At 37.4% G+C, this 14,031-nt stretch overlaps 1 protein-coding gene across 29 annotated transcripts in view; it reads right to left on the bottom strand.

Moving 5' to 3' along the window:
* The window catches only part of LOC126267316 (longitudinals lacking protein, isoforms H/M/V-like), a 416,839-nt gene extending 408,524 nt beyond the window's left edge, over window positions 1-8,315 (bottom strand). For 14 of the 29 annotated variants that reach the window (XR_007548998.1, XM_049972483.1, XM_049972589.1 and 11 more), the window contains exon 1: window positions 8,156-8,304. The gene's annotated coding sequence lies outside the window, so the exon portion shown is untranslated. Of the gene's footprint in view, window positions 1-7,537 lie in introns of all 29 variants that reach the window. The other 15 variants (XM_049972653.1, XM_049972636.1, XM_049972664.1 and 12 more) reach the window with 7 other exon arrangements.
* Between the last annotated feature and the right edge of the window lie 5,716 nt (window positions 8,316-14,031).

Here is a 14,031-nt window from a genome sequence, read left to right as displayed (position 1 = left end):
ACTTCCAATAAATCAAAGAAATAGTAACTCCCATTATGTACCTAGGAGTAATCAGCCACAATGACCGCATAACACAAATAGTAGTAAAATCAGATGCCACGCAGAGATTCACTGGGAGAATCTTAAGTAAACATAATTCATTCATGAAAGAAATTGCTTACAAAACACTTGTTTGACTGGTTCTTGAGTACTGTTCATCAGTTTAGGATCCTCACCATGTAGGATTAACAGACGAGATGTAAAAGATTCGATAAAGAGCAGTGTGTTTCATCACAGGATCTTTTACTTGGCATGAGAGCATATTGGGAGCACAATAAACTCCAGGGGCAGACACTACGAGTGAAGTGGCGAACATTACAGAGAAGCCTACAGTTGAAATTTTGCCCAAAGGAGTCACACAATACATTAATCCCTCCCATATACATTTCATAAAATCACCACTATCACAGAATCAGACAATTTACATCTCATGTGGAGCTCTACCATAATAATTCTTCCCACATGTAATTCCTAAATGCAACAGGAAAAGGGGGTAAAGGATTTTGGTTCCGGAAGCACCCTTTGCCGCAAACCATAATGTGGCTTGAGGAGTGTAGATGTACATCTAGAGTGCTCACAAAGAATTATTAAAATGTTGCTCCATGACTGGATGATCACTGACTTGACATAGATATTAGCATCAAATTCCTTTACAGCTTCCCTAGTTCCAACATGCTGGGCACAATTTAATACCTTTAAGTATGACAGTTTATCAGATTCATACAGCACCAACCAAGTAGAGAATGATGTTACACACCCAATGGTGTGTGGCAGAGGGCACTTTATGTGCCACTGTAATTACCTCCCTTTTCTGTTCCAGTTGCGTATGGTTCGCGGGAAGAACGACTGCCGGAAAGCCTCCTTGCGCGCTCAAATCTCTCTAATTTTACATTCGTGATCTCCACAGGAGGTATAAGTAGGGGGAAGCAATATATTCGATACCTCATCCAGAAACGCACCCTCTCGAAACTTGGGACAACAAGCTACACCACGATGCAGAGCGCCTCTCTTGCAGAGTCTGCCATTTGAGTTTGGTAAACATCTCCGTAATACTATCATGCTTACCAAATAACCCTGTGACGAAAAGCGCCACTCTTCTTTGCATCTTCTCTATCTCCTCCGTCAACCCGACATGGTACGGATCCCACACTGATGAGCAATACTCAAATATAGGTCGAACAAGTGTTTTGTAAGCCACCTCCTTTGTTGATGGACTACATTTCCTAAGGACTCTTACCAACAATTAATTTTATATGATCATTCCACTTCAAATCGTTCCACACGCACACTCGCAGATATTTTACAGAAGTAACTGCTACCAGTGTTTGTTACGCTATCATATAAGCATACAATAAAGGATCCTTCCTTCTATATATTCGCAATATGTTACATTTGTCTGAGTTAAGGGCCATTTGCCACTCACTGCACCAAGTGCCTATCCACTGCAGATCTTCCTGCATTTCGCTACAATTTTCTAATGCTGAACTTCTCTGTATACTACAGCATCATCCGTGAAAAGCCGCATAGAACTTCCGACACTATCTACTAGGTCATTTATATATATTGTGAAAAGCAATGGTCCCACAACACTCCCCTGTGGCATGCCAGAGGTTACTTTAACGTCTGTAGACGTCTCTCCATTGAGAACAACATGCTGTGTTCTGTTTGCTAAAAACTCTTCAATCCAGCCACACAGGTGGTCTGATATTCCGTAGGTACTTACTTTGTTTATTAGGCGACAGTACGGAACTGTATCGAACGCCTTCCGGAAGTCAAGGAAAATGGCATCTACCTGGGAGCCTGTATCTAATATTTTCTGGGTCTCATGAACAAATAAAGCGAGTTGGGTCTCACACGATCGCTGTTTCCTGAATCCATGTTGATTCCTACAGAGTAGATTCTGGGTTTCACATTGCAAATTCCTGTGTTTCCAAAATTTCTATAGTTTGCAGACTCACCCCAAACAAATGGCAGTGTATTTCCGGCAATAAGGTATGGCCAATTCCCTCTCTCATTTTTGTATAGCTGAACATGCGACCCTCTTCTAATGAATTCAACATTTCTAAAGTTAAGTGTTGGCAGCTCCGGCATTATACGCTGAAGTTGGTAATTTGTTGATGGTGTTCTTTTTATTTGATTTATAGTTTGGTGATGTTTTCTGAGACTGTCAGTCCCCTTAAATGAAACTTTTTGGACAATTTACAGCACAGTACCAAATATAGTGTGTTTACGTATGTCACAAGGTTTACTAGAAAAGATGCAGATATGTAACAATAGCAATGAAAACTGTCACCACTACAGATTCAATATTACCTTTCCAATTTTCTGGAATGAAGGTTATTCATGAAAAGAGGGATTTTACATCATAGTACAGTCTACTCTAGATTGCAGGGTGTTACATGAGAACAAGTGCAGCAGCTGATAATGAACAGTTTAAGCAATGTTTTATATTGTTGTCAGGTGCCAGCTAGTTGCACACAGCTAGACACCCAACAACAGTACAAACAGATTCACTGGGAAAGCCTAAAATCACACACTTGACACAGTGACTACACCCAAAGAAATTAGCAGGACAAACACAGGAAAAAAATGGGTTTCTGGGTGGGGACAAACTAAAAATTCAATAATAAAATCAACACCGTTCAAGATACAACACTCAGGGAGGGGGTCGAACAGGGGGGAAAAAAAACAACTGCCAACTAAATCATACAAAACACACCATAAGAGCACCTTATCCCAATCTTCAATAACCTATATTGTTCAACCCTAGACCAGGATAGCAATAAATCCTCCTCACAACTACAAAAGACGGTATCCCAATCTCTATTTCACCCTTACAACTCAACACTAGACCAGGATACCAATAACACCCCTTCTCCAGTTCGCCTATATAGCTCAACCATAGAGTGAGAGTCCACTTCCAGTGAAGGTGTCTTTTCCGATGTGTTGCAGTTGCTAACTGTATGCACAGTGAGTAATGGGAAGTGAACATGACAAATGAGGAGATGAATAGGACAAAATGTTGGAAACCATGAGAAAACAGTTTTCGATAAACGTCGTAAGTGGGTCAAGTTTTTAATCACACAACACATTGGTCACAATGCAATTAAGATCAAATCAGACAGGCAGTATCCCACAACAAAGTATGCCCAAAATCTACTTTGCTACCTTTTCAGGCAACCTTCCCCCATACAAGCTGTTGCTAGGTATACTTGGCTGTATGATACTACCGTCCGCTTTAACCCATGACTCAGATGTGCTGTGCCCTGATGTGTCATCAAGCTGGGGTATTTTATTTTGGAGGGGCAGTGAAATGTCATAGAGACCACAGTGTATGATGAGGCAGCATGCTTTAGCGGTTTAATTATGTGGTGGTGATGTGTTTGTGAGTTATGTTATTGTGCCATTTAGCGTTATTTAGTCATCATAATGTGGAGCATACAAAATTATGTGGTGGCACACTGGAATATTTTGTACTGAATGTCGTAACATAAAATAGAACCTGTCTTAAAATTTAAACTGTGTTCTCAGATGCCTGCATAACCACTTAGTAAGTGGATCAGTGTTTTTACGTAAATCATGGGAGAATATAGGTGGATCAATGCTTATTCATATACCAAACATGTGACTGTTATTAATAAACACTGACCCATTTACCTTCACCCATCAAAACATTGTTCCACCTACCTTCTCCAATGATGTATGTAACAAACATTGATCCATGTACCTTCTCCCACCATTTACTTAAAATCATTGAGCCATTTATCATCTCGCATTCCATTAAAAAACATTGATTCACCAACCTTCCCCCATGATTTCATTTAAAAACACTGACCTACTTACAATGCTCATCGAAAACTAATTTCTCAAGAGTTCAGCCATCTTGTCCCTTGTCCTATCTGACTCATCATTAAACATTTTCACTTCCCATCACTCAATGCACTCACAGCTACCAAGTGAAACACACAACAGAAAACCACCGACACCATAAGTGGATTTTACTCTAGGGTTGACTTACATAGGTGCACTGGAGAGGGGGATACCAGCTTTTGTAGATGGGGGGTGGGGTTATTGGTATACTGTCTAGGGTTGAGCTGTACAGGTGAACTGGAGATTAAGATACCAGCTTTCGTAGTAGTGGGGAGGGTTTATTGGTATCCTGATTTTAGGTTGAGCCAGACAGGTGAACTGGAGGCTGGGATGCCAGCTTTTGTAGTTGTGGGGTATCCTGGATCAGGATTGATCTACATAGATGAGCTGGAGACTAGGGTACTGACTTCCTTTAGTTGTGAGGAGGGGGAGGGTGGGGGGATGGTATTGGTATCACAGTCTAGGGTTGAGAGATTGGAGGTTGGGATACCGTGATCTTATATTGTGTTTTGTATGGTTTCGTTCTATTTTATTTTTTGGCACTATTGAATGCTTTTGACCATCAAAAAGCATAGTGCAACTGTCCCAACTGTGACAATAAAATCTCCCTTGGATGTTTGGTTGTGGCCAAAAAATCAAATTGTAAAATACAGAGTGGTACACAAGTTCTCCACATGATAAAAAAAAAGGCTTGCATAAGCACATCAAGACAGAAACTGGTGTTGTCTTCTCGCAAAAAGTGTGGTCCACAAAAGTAAAAGGGTAAAAATGTTTGCGTATTAAAGGATAAGATAGATCCTTAACAACAAGCTGTTCCATCTTCACAATGTACCTACTCAAATATTACTAGTTGTGAGAGAGGCACTGCAACATATACAAGATGACAAAACTATCCCAACAATGTTGTGTTTTGTATGGTTTCGTTCTATTTTATTTTTTGGCACTATTGAATGCTTTTGACCATCAAAAAGCATAGTGCAACTGTCCCAACTGTGACAATAAAATCTCCCTTGGATGTTTGGTTGTGGCCAAAAAATCAAATTGTAAAATACAGAGTGGTACACAAGTTCTCCACATGATAAAAAAAAAGGCTTGCATAAGCACATCAAGACAGAAACTGGTGTTGTCTTCTCGCAAAAAGTGTGGTCCACAAAAGTAAAAGGGTAAAAATGTTTGCGTATTAAAGGATAAGATAGATCCTTAACAACAAGCTGTTCCATCTTCACAATGTACCTACTCAAATATTACTAGTTGTGAGAGAGGCACTGCAACATATACAAGATGACAAAACTATCCCAACAATGTTACAGCCCAGATTTGGCTCCCCTGACTTTCATTTTATTCTATTAGATATAAGGAACACTGACAAAATTGTTCTGGGATGGCTGAAGTAGTACAACAGTAATTTCATCTCAATTCATACAGATCATGTCAATTAGTGGTCACGAACTTCACTGTAAAACAATTGATATTAGACCTCTATATCACAAGTGTTAATAAGTAAAGTATTTTCATTTTATCTCAGTTTTTATAAATGGTGTGGTCCTTTGAAAAATGTATGTTTTGTAAATAACTTTTAAAACAGTAGAGAACAAAGAAAATATAACTAATAAACCCAAAGTACTGGAGACGTGGCAGATGTTTTGTGTTTAAGCTCCCTCCTAGTGCATTGAAATGTAGTCAAGACATGCACACTTATGGGCTTCCTTTAACTCACAAATTGAAGAACAAAATTTAAGTAATTTTTTTCACTTAATTTTTTTTTCTTATTTGGAATACTATATTTTGTCATATTACCAGATGCTACTTATGTAATTTTAAACAGTATCTTCTCTGCTCACTATCTGTATTATGTGAATATTTAATTCTAAAAATGTAAAAAAAAATTGCATTTTTAGGAGATTTTACAAATTATTTACTTGAAAACCTACATACAAAAACTTTTGAGAATTAGAGAAAATATTGATTGGTTGTATGTTAGTTGTAAGTGCAAACACAATGGGAAATATTTTTCTGTGAACATTGTTAAAATTTTTCTACATTCTACACATTTCGCATCCCTGAATTTCTAGTGTAAATTATGCCTGTAGGCAACATTGTTTGCAGTGCCCTTCCATTTATAAGAAACAAGTGAGAACTTGCACATAAACCATTGTGCATCGAACTTTGTGTTTGGTTTGAACTTCTTGTTAGATATCATGTCAGTGAAGAAATACAGTAGTGAAAGTGAGGTGTGTGGACTATATATATTTATTAACGACAGAAGAAGGTGGTGAAAAACACTTCACAGTTGTTAGAAATGTGTCAAGAGGTATTGCGAAACTATCTTGGTCCTCAAGTAACGGTATCCATTGTGATGGTACCCACTGCGCAGGAATTGCTGCACTCACTACAAGAAGAAATTTAGTGAGAACCCGTCTGAATGAACACCACCACCCAAATGTGAAACTGAAGAAGATACTGAAGATGTTTATACATGAATGTTAGGCCTAGCATTTCTGCTGTAGCCCCTGCTACACCCCCTCCCCCCCCCCCCCCTTTAAATGTCCAGGAAAGGTAAGAGGAACAAGAAGAAAACAGTGTGTAAAAAGAAAAGTGGATTAAATTGAAACAAGTTTTACAGAAGAAACATTTTCAAAATCTCGTGAACTGTATAATGTAGATACACTTGGTGCAGAATCTGGAGATTGTGATATGTGCACAAAAAGTGTTGTGTGGTTTCAAAACCTAAATACTGCTATCTCAGCAGCCACCTGTACTGAGAAGGTACAGTTACTAACACTGATAACCGAAGCTACTCTAAGGAGCAGATACAGAAATACATGTACCCATTTCCTCCTTTTATTTTATTTGTAAAGGTCATAAAATAAAGAATGGGAAAGGTATTTGGGCACCCTCATATTCTTAATGTGGACATCAGTTGCAAGATGATAAACCTAATCTTGCTCTGGAATATTACCTAAGCGATGAGAAAGATTGCAGCATGCAAAGTCTGAAAAAGTATAAAAGTAGAAAGGTATATGACAAGATGAATAAGAAAAGCATATCTCCTAACAAAAAACAAGAACCTGAATTTAAAAACTCTGCTCCTTACGATCAAAAGGGGTACAATGTCAGTCAGTGATGGAGTCACACCAAAACATTGAATTTCTACTGTAGCATCAAAAAATGGAACTGCTAAGTAACAAAGCTTTTACGTGTGAAGTTTAACCAGTATGTTTAATGCAATTTTTAATTACTATATTTATGAAAGAAAAAGTCTAAGCACTTATTAGGCACACAGAGGTTAACAAATTGGGTACAGAATGTATTATCACAGTTATTTATTTCAAATTTTAGAGTATTCTTGTTATGAAAATTTCCTAACGTGTATTAATAGTAGTAGTAGTTTGCATCTATAATGGAGATGAGTTGGAAGTAGGAGATATATGTAACCAAATGCATGAATTATAGATCAAGCAATGAAATTCCACAGCTCTAATTGTCATGACATTGTGTTGCAGCAGCAATAGTAGTAATGGTTTTATTCATATGCAGATCATTTTTACAAGAGTATTGGGGATATCTTGATATTACAAATCAGGAACATCAAAAATATTTTAATTCATATATGCATGCATTTACATACTTCGTCTAGTTTGACAATGATGGGGCACGAAGTCGGCCGCGGCCGTTCCGTAGTAACCATCCCAGCATTTGCCTAAAGTAATTTCAAGAAATCACGGTAAACCTAAATCAGGATTGCCAGATGAAGACTGAAGCCTCCACCCAGCCCAAAATAAAAACCAGTCTGTTTAAACCAGTGCCCTTCATTCGTTTTATCTCTAGTGTACAATAATTTTTGCCAAGATGATGTTTAATAATATAAAATGCTTAGAAAATTAGTTCGAAATACTTATTTAGCTACATCTCTCTTACTACGTAAAACAATTACACCAAAAACCCGCACTTAAATAGGAAAATGATGTCTCAACATTCCATTGGTCTTCATCACATCATCAAAAGTTGTTAGTTGAATTATGAATCCATTTTGTTGATACGTCGTTTTGAGAAAAAATAGAATAAAATGATACCGGCGACGAAACGTCAAAAACATCTCCTGTTCAATGCTGTAACCTCTCAACCCAGCCCTTTCTGTGATCGTACTGGCTACGTACACAAATGTAAACAAACAAGGCAAAGAGTGGTCAAAATAAGGATACATCACCAAAAACAATACTACTAACGACATTAATGTTATATGTACCTCGAACTACCAATCGAACTCTCCCACCTATAAACACACGGAGTGGCAATCGGCACAACCACATAAACAATCGAAAATATCGATTGTTCCATGGGATCGAACATCATAAAATTGAATAGTACATGTTCGTTTGAGTAGTTGCCAGAGAGCGCCAGAAAACGGGCATTACTGCGCATGCGTAGCTAAGTTGACGTAGGAATCTTGTGCTCCGTGTTTGCTCTGCTTGTACGCTTTTTGTCACGTTTATGTTTAGAATTTCGTGCGTACTGGGGCATCAAGTGACAATGTGCCGCACTGTGGCACGTTGTTCGTCTGGGACATATGGAGTTTTTGATCTTGGGGCAATTGTTTTATCATATCTTATCCAGATAACGAATGCAAAGTAAGGATGCAGTCCTTGGCAAAATATTGATTTCAAAAGTAGACTCTACAGCTCTAAGTTCCCTAATAATTTGATATTTGGTGGCCTTAACACAGAGTTTTTGTTTGTATTATTTTATGCTATTATGTAACATTTGCAATCAGATCTACATTTACTCAATAGTACACTGAAAAAAGCTAGTAAGAAGGAATACAAATTTCTTACAAAAAAAATAAACCAATTTGAGTTGCTTGAATAGACCAGAACTAAGAACAATAAGTTACTTCATACGAACAATATATTTCGTATATGAATGTGCGTGCGGCAAAGTGTACTGCACGAAGTGTAATAACACCTCTATGACTTTGCTTTGTATACTCTTTGGCATAATTATGCAACGCGTTGAGATTATGCTGTGAAACGATTTCTGTGCAACAATGTATGTCGATTGAAGGAAGTTAGCTGAAATTTCTATGTGATACAGGCAAAGAAAAAAGTCGGGTGGAATATTGCTTCTGAAGATTATTTGAACAAAAATTCGAGATGTGTTGCTCTGAGCGACACATATTGGATAATAGGTCTCCGATCATGTTTCTGTAATGAAAAAGATACCGTAAATTTTGGAGTATGAAAACTGAGAAGAATCAGCCAAAAATTTTTGAAAAGTGTATGTGAAAACTATGAACGAATATTCATCTTGTTTACATGCGTAAAGACGAAAACCGAATTTCAGAAACCGTTTTTCGCTGTCGTCTTTACATGTTAAGCTCTAAAGTGGATTTGCTAGCCTAGTCTGACCCATTTCCTGATTCAGTCAACACAGTCGTTATTTCTCTTTTTTGGAATTGTGTGAACAATATATTTCGCGTGAAACTGTGCCGAAGTGCATCATGTGGAGTATAATAGACTGTCTGGTATTATTGTACACTCTGAGTTTTACGTATGTAATTAAATGTTCCTTGGTTGTTGTGTTCAATGTATTTTACCTGGAAGTGCAAATATAGTTACTGGAACTAAATGTGTTTTACTCACTATTACTAATTCACTTGAGTCGACTTCAATAGGTTATGGGCCCAACGTGCATTTGGAATAAGTACATATGTAATATAAAGTATTTGAAAAGTTCCAAGTAGTGCACTTGTGTGAAGTACGAGTTATCCTTAGAAGATGAACGCAACTCTTTTGTATTAGTCTTTGGTATTATTCTTTTCGTCAAGAAAGATGAAAGTTACCGTGAAAACGAACGCGGCACAAATTCCGCTGATTGAAAGACTTATGCGTCGCGAAACTATGCAACGTGGAAATTAGCAGTAGAAGCCTATTTACTTTTAGACGACCTATGGGATGTAGTGGATGGGACAATGAAATTCAGAGATCAGAATTATTCAAGTAAGGATAGGAAAGCAAAATCAAAGTTTATATTACTAGCTGACCAAGTGAATGATTTCACGTTGAAAAAGCTGAAATGGCGAAAGACGTCTGGGACAAATTAGAAGTGCATTTGAAGATGGAGGTCTTACAAGGAAAGTAGGAATATTAAGTGAGTTAATTATGACTCACCTGGACAAATGCAAGAATGTAGACGAATGCATCAACAAAATAATAGCCATGTGGAACCAACTGAGAAACATTGGGTTTGAGATCGCTGACCAATGGATAGGGAGACTACTGTTGACAGGACTGCCTGAAAAGTACATGCCTATGATTATGGAGCTGGAAAGCTCAGGTATACCGATCACGGGTGGCAGTGTTAAAACGTACAGGATGTATAGAGTACTTGAAGATGTCATGTGCTGGAGAAAGAAATTTCATGTGCTCTTTATTCAAAAAACAAAAAGAATAAATCAATGAGGTGCTATAGATGTCAGAAGAAGGGGCATATTGCATCTCAGTGCAGAAAAAAAGTGAACCCATGGGCAGACATTCAGCAAAAGAGATATGTTTCTGATAGCCCAGAGAGAGGGACCAATAATAAAGGTAAGACACTTTCATGTTTTTATTCTTTTGGAGATGTGGGTAATCATCAACTGGAATTGATTTTAGACTCAGGTGCATCTGTGCATATTGTTAAAGACAGACATCTTCTTTATGATGTTAAAGATAATACTCATATGGGAAAATCTACTTTTGATGGCAGCAAGCTCCAGTGTCATTTTGCTGGGAAACTGGACCTACATGTAAGTGTAAATGGTGAACCCAATATGGTTACAGCACATGATGTTCATTATTTAAAAAATGTTGCAACTAACTTACTGTCTGTAGGGGAAATTGTCAAGAAGGGAAATACAGTCATTTTTGACATGTATGGAGGAAGAGTAATCACTGAAAATGCTGAAGTTATAACTATAGCAAGTAATAAAGGGGGTATTTTTAAATTGGATAGCATTGACAGTAAACATAGAAATGTTGGTCATTAAGTATACTAAGCAGAAGGTTTTTTATGGCACCACAGACATGGACACCTAAATAGAAAGAGTCTTTATTGAGGGATATGGTGAAGGGAATACAGAATTATAGTGTAACCAAGGACCCTTGTGTGAATTGCATAAAAGGAAAAGGAGCGAGACTACCTTTCAAGACTAGTAAAAGTAAATCCACACATGTCTTACAGTTAATCCATACATATGTATGTGTCTTGATGGAGTGCAAATCCAGAGGTGGGAGCCATTATTTTCCTGCTTTTTTATGATTCTTCACGATATGCTCATGTTTATTTTTTAGTTCCAAAGACCAAGTGAGTGACATTTTTTAGGAATATTGTTATATGGTCGAAAGGTGGACGGAAAGAAGGTTAAGATCATGAGGTCTGATAATGACAGAGAATATCTTAACCAGAAATTAAAGACATTCTGGCAAAAATGGGAATCAGGCATCAAACTACCATAAGGCACAGACCATCTCAAAATGGGGTTGCTGAGAGGGCTAATAGGACCATTGTCGTAAAAGCAAGGAGTATAATAACTGACGCTGGATTATCAAAAGTTTTTTGGGCAGAGGCGGTATCAACAGTTCTATATTTGAACAATAGATCACCTACAAAAGCATTAAGGAATAAACACCCCTATGAGATATGGGTTGGAAGGAAACCTGACCTAATCTTTATAAGGGTTTTGTGAGAATTCAAAGGACTACCGATTAATGGATCCACTGAATAAAATGATTGTTACAAGCAGAGAAGTAGTATTCTTTGAAAATAGAAAGGACTCTGAAGTGCGCAAGACTACTAAGTGTTCCAAGGGTGAAACCTCACGTGAAGAAAGAGAAAGTGAAGAACAGGAAGAGGACAGTCAAAGGCAAATGGAGAATTTTTATGATGACAATGAGATTGAGGACGAACAAAATGAAAAGAACAATGCAAGGCATTCTTCTCGTGTACCAAAACCAAAAGAATATTTGGATTTTGAAATGTATGCAACCCAGTATTTTAATGATGAGCCAGCAACAGCAGAAGAAGGAATGAGCAGCCCGACCTATCATGAATCGAAAGAAGGGATGAAGACAGAATTGGAATCTTTATCTCAGAGCAAAACCTTTGAATAGGTAAATATACCAGCAGATAAGAAGCCATTACAGACAAGATGGATATTCACTTCGAGAGCTCCGAAAATTCATCACCAAGATATTAAGCATGACTTGTGATAAAAGGAGTTTTGCAAAAACAGGAGGTAGATTAAAAAAACTTTTTCACCCATAGTCAAGTATGCCTCATTGAGATATCTTTTAGCTTTAGCAGCAAAACGAAATTTAACAATTCATCTCATGGATGTAAAAACAGCATATTTAAATGGAAATTGGAGGAGGAGATATATGTCATTCCACCAAGAGAAGCTATGAAAACCAGATCGGAAAAGGAAGGAATTTGGCGTTTGCAAAAAAGTATTTATGGACTTAAACAGAGTGGACATTGCTGGAATCGATTTCTACATAAAACTCTAATAATATGAATATGAAGCAATCTAAGGCAGCTCCCAGTATATACGAAAAAAGTGAAAGAGAAAGGATAATAATAATGGCAATATGGGTGGACGACTTCTTTATCCTGGCTGAAAACGAAGTGAAATGAGAATTTTTAAGAAACACCTGGAAACCAAATTTAACGTCAATGATTTGGGAGAAGTTAAATGTCATTTAGGTATGCACATTACTAAGGATGAAGAGAGACAAGAATTGAGAATAAATCAATCATCATAAACAGAAAAATCTTAAAGAAATTTTGAATCATTGATTGTAAACCCATAACTAATCCAATGGAAGTAGGAGCGAAATTAAATATAAATGAGATAGATGTGGAATATGATACGAATGTTCCATATTTAGAAGCGGTAGGGAGTCTGTTATATTTGTCTCAAATATCATGACCCAACATTGTTTTTGCCACTAATGCAGTGATCAGATATTGCAGAGACCCAAAGAAAAAGCACTTTGAATCTGTGTAAAGGATATTCCGATACCTAAGAGGAACTTCAAACAACGAATTAAGATACCATAGGGAAGGTAATACAAAACTAGAAGGCTACAGCGATGCAGAGTGGGGGTGTGAATTGCGAGATAGGCACTCCACTATAGCCTGCTGCTTTAAATTAATGGGAGGCCTTATTTCATGGTCCTGTCAAAAGCAAAAGACTGTTGCATTGAGTACCATAGAGTCCGATTATATGGCGCTTTCTTACACCACACAAGAAGCATTGTGCCTAAGAACATTAATATGTGAAATAGAACCCAATTTAATAGTTGAACCCATAACAATCTTCTGTGACAATAAAGGAGGCATGATGTCACTAGTGCTAGAACAAAACATATTGATATAAGGCACCATTTTATTCGGGACCACATAGAGCGAAAGAACATCGTCGTGGATTTCATGCACACAGAAGAGATGTTTGCTGACCTTCTGACAAAACCCTTGGTAAACAGAAGTTTGACGGATTATTTTGTTTATCTTGTGAAGGCAAAGCACAAAATACATGTGCAAAGGGGGTTGTTGGAATTGTGTGAACAATGTATTTCGTGTGAAACGGCAGCATAGTACATCACGCGGGATATGATAGACATCTCTGTTACTATTGTAGGCTCAGAGTTTTATGTAGGTAATTAAATGTTTCTTGGTTGTTGTGTTCAACGTATTTTACCTGGAAGTGCAAATATGGTTACTGGAACTAAATGTGTTTTATTCACTATTACTTATTCACCTGTGCCGACTCTAATACTCTTCACTTAGACATTACAGGTGGACAGCTTCATGATCAGTATAATATTTCTACTTCTCCTTCACTGCACAATAAGTCCTTATTAACTGAATATTCAGAAAACAAGACGTAACTTGACAACCCAAGCAGATTACAAAACCAGTTGGGTTTACATGGGAGCAAAAATCGATTGCAGAAATAGAAAATTGGCAACTATAGTTCTTTTCATTTCATAGAATCGGATTTCCAGAATCGATTCTGATGTATTTACATGACCACTCAGAAATTGTACTGGAAAATTGGTTTATAAAATCTGGTTTTGGGAGCCC

The sequence above is a fragment of the Schistocerca gregaria genome, chromosome 1 (genome assembly GCF_023897955.1).
Source record: "Schistocerca gregaria isolate iqSchGreg1 chromosome 1, iqSchGreg1.2, whole genome shotgun sequence".
In the NCBI taxonomy this organism is placed as follows: domain Eukaryota; kingdom Metazoa; phylum Arthropoda; class Insecta; order Orthoptera; family Acrididae; genus Schistocerca; species Schistocerca gregaria.
The sequence above is the reverse complement of the archived record's forward strand: the minus strand, read 5'-3'. Positions and strand labels throughout refer to the sequence as shown.